This window comes from Myodes glareolus, chromosome 16 (genome assembly GCF_982192425.1).
Source record: "Myodes glareolus chromosome 16, mMyoGla1.1, whole genome shotgun sequence".
NCBI classification, from domain to species: Eukaryota; Metazoa; Chordata; class Mammalia; order Rodentia; family Cricetidae; genus Myodes; species Myodes glareolus.
The window spans coordinates 21,494,032-21,497,600 of record NC_142041.1 but is presented as its reverse complement, the minus strand read 5'-3'; positions in this window follow the sequence as shown (position 1 = coordinate 21,497,600).

Below are 3,569 nucleotides of genomic sequence, written 5' to 3'. Positions count from 1 at the left end.
GTATTTATCGACTTTAAGTCAACTCCGTCACGTAAGGCCAAATGCCTAAAAATCTATGTGTGTGCACAAATGTTTATGTATTTATACCTCTTCATCAGACATATCATTTCTCTGATACAACCCTATCTTGAATTCTCTATCCCATCTTGTTCCTACAAAGCACAATTGAACGCCCACGTCACTGCGGCATTTTGCTATCATGGCGTTGGCCACAGTGAGTTGTAATTGATTTGTGTCTCTGCCTATGCACTCTGTTTTACTGAAAAAAACACTTTGAAGCCTTCTTTCTCTAAGAGAAATCTTTGACGAAGAGTGAGTTGTTGCATGAGCAAGTGAGCTAAGGATGAAGGGTTGAGCACAGGGGAGAGCAAATGGAAACCTCTCTTCGCATTTGGCCTTTCCGCCTTGCTTTACGCAAATCCCATGGGCATACCCAGTCCACACAGGCAGGGCTTGGCAGAAAGTGGTTCACTCTGGGAAGCTCCGACTGGTCCCCACCCTCCACCTGAGAGCACTCCTGCATGCTCAGCACGATAGGCCATAGACCTCCTTCCCAGAGCCTCTTTGCATCTGCGCCTCCACAGGAACGAAGGCCCCTTGTGGGGAGGAAATCCTCTGTTTTGAAGGAGCTTGTTTCTTGGGAGATTACTCGGAAATTACTGTGTTGACTGCTGTCTGAGGAGAGGTGCCAGGTGCTGGAGAAAGGGGTAGTGGCAGGTGGTTAGACATAGTGAAGCTTTTCAATATGGATGACCTCAGACTGGAACTTAGCTCCATGTCAGCTAGGGACACAGAGGAGGTCAAGTCATGTGACTTCTCTGTTTCAGGGTTTATCATTCCAATCCCTAAAGCGATGTGATTTTGTGTTTGAGAACTCAGCAGCAAATTGATGGGTTTTGACCTATGCTTCTGTAGATTTTTCTACACCCCCATGTTGCCTCTGAAACAGAGGCCTCTTTGGAGAGGAGGGTGGACCAAGATGGTATGCTATTCAATAAACTAAGTTCATAGTAAATAAACATGAAGAGAATTAGCTTTTTCTTACCACTTATGGGCCCAAAGCTAGACTAAGTCTTTCAGTGTGCTGTCATAAGGAGGTTAAAATTGCTTGCCACTGCCTTTATGGTGGTGGCTCATACCTTTAATCCCAGCACTGGGGAGGCAGAGGCAGAAGGATCTCTGTGAGTTCTGTGCCAGCCTGGTATACAAGAGCTAGTTCCAGGACAGGCTCCAAAGCTACACAGAAACACTGTTTCAAAAAACCAAAAAGAGAAAGAAAGAAAGAAAGAAAGAAAGAAAGAAAGAAAGAAAGAAAGAAAGAAAGAAAGAAAGAAAGAAAGAAAGAGGAGGAAAAAAGAAGCTGAATGGTTTGGCGTGATGTGGTGTGTATTTGTGTGTGTGTGTGTGTGTGTGTGTGTGTGTGTGTGTTAGACTATCTACCATATGAAGCAATACCAGCCAATTCAAATCATGTGAGAGTTTGCTTCCTTATCTTGTCCCTTTTGCAGGTAATATGCATATGTGCCTTCGCTGTTTTGGTAGCAACAGTAAGATCAGTATTGTTGAGTAGCTGCCACACACACTGTGATAAGCTCCTTAGTTTCATGTGCTTTCATTTCGTCTTCTATTTGCTTTCCATAATAAGTATTATATTCATGTGATTATGGAAAGGCAGGGTCAGAGAGGTTAAGTAATAGGCTGGAGGCCTCACAGCTAGGTCACATTCAAATACATCTGACTCTAAAGTCAACATAATTCTTTCTTCCTGCGTTGAACTGTACCCCACTGCAGTGTTGAGAAGTTGAGAAGAAATCAGACTCTCCTGCTGACACATAGGTATATCCATATGCCCTGACGCTCATCCTATGAGCAAGGTGTTTGCTAGCATTGTAATGGGTAGGTCTGTTGCTACAGTCCACAATCAGACACTGAATGACACTGATTACCTGCCACATGAGAGAGTGGTCATTCATTGTGTTAATGTCCAGACTGTGGGGACTCAGAATCAGTACTCCATCTTTTCCAGGTGAGGATACTGAGCTCAGAGAACAGAGCTAGCTGCTCATCCAAGTTCACACTTAAATCTGTTTATCTCTCTGTACGGTCATCTTTCTGCTCCACTGCCTCTGTCTATCCAGCATCTGCCCTTCTCAGAAAGTTAACTGTGTGTGTGTATTGGTGAGAGAGACAGAGAGAGACAGCCAGTCAGAGACAGAGAGAAAACCAGTCAACCAGCCAGCCAGAGATAGAGAGACAAAGAGAAAAACACAGAGAAACAGAGAGAGGGAGGGAGAGAGAGAGAGAGAGAGAGAGAGAGAGAGAGGAGACAGACATCCAGTCAGAGACAGAGACAGAACCAGTCAACCAGCCAGCCAGAGATAGAGAGACAAAGAGAAAAACACAGAGTAACAGAGAGAGGGAAGGAGGGAGGGAGGGAGAGAGAAAGAGAGAGAGAGAGAGAGAGAGAGAGAGAGAGAGAGAGAGAGAATTGTCCAAATGAGCTAGCAGGGAGGAAACTGGGAAAAGAAAAGCAGGGATACTGGTATCTTTTTATGCAATGTATAGTCTTTCAAATGATAAGCTAAGAGAGATTGTATCTTGGTGATGGTTTCCCATGATGGACTGAAGCCCAAACTGGCCTTCAAGCACTTTTCTGAGATGCCCTGATGCTTCCTCTTCAACTTCCGGTTGGAGAAAGCCTATTCCGGAATGCCGTGATGCTTTCTTTGGAGGTAGTAAGCACAAAGCACCGGTGTCAGTGTGAGCAGGAGCTGGGGCTGCCATTTCATTCCCTTTCCCATGGGAAAGGGGCGTGCCCAGCTTGGAGGAGCCTGTGTGACCTTCTGTGCCTGCCTTCCCACCCCATCTCTCCAAGATGCATTTCGAATCTAACGATTCTTCTCCTGGCCTGAATGGAGGAGAATCCACTCTTCTTCGCCCCACTCCAATCAGCAAGAATTCGTCAGTGTGAGCCCCGACAAGGGTTGGCGGTGAGAATATATGAAAGAGGAGGCAACTGGAGCGCCCTAAATTCTCAGTCTCCAATATAATAAATAACGTGTGAGACGGGGCTGGGGGTGGGCAGGGAAAAGATGCATCATCCACTCTCATGGAGGTCGCACTGCCCTTCTCTTCTCTTTTCAGAGAAAAAGCCTTTTTTTTTTTTAATACATGCACACCACACTCGCTCACGCGTGCACAGTCCCGGTGAGAAGCCGACAAAGCGTTCTGGTCATGTAGAGGCCACTCAGCTCCTTCCGAGTTGAGTAAGATTAAAACAGCCCGACATCTCCAATCTTCCTCTGCTGGCAGCTCCGGCACTTGCATAGGCAGATGAAAAGGGGGCTTTGGGGATGCATTAAAAAACATGTATGGAGATGATGGATGGGGAGAGAAAGCTGGTATGTGCAGGAATTTGATGGAAACTAACGCCTTGCTGTATTTTTTTTTTTTTTTGGAGTCTTTTGTTTCCATGCCCATGGTGGTAGTGCCTTGGAAGGGTTCTGGAATTTCAGAACACAAAGTAGCAGTTTTAAATAATGAGAGAAGATTCCACATGGAACGCTCAT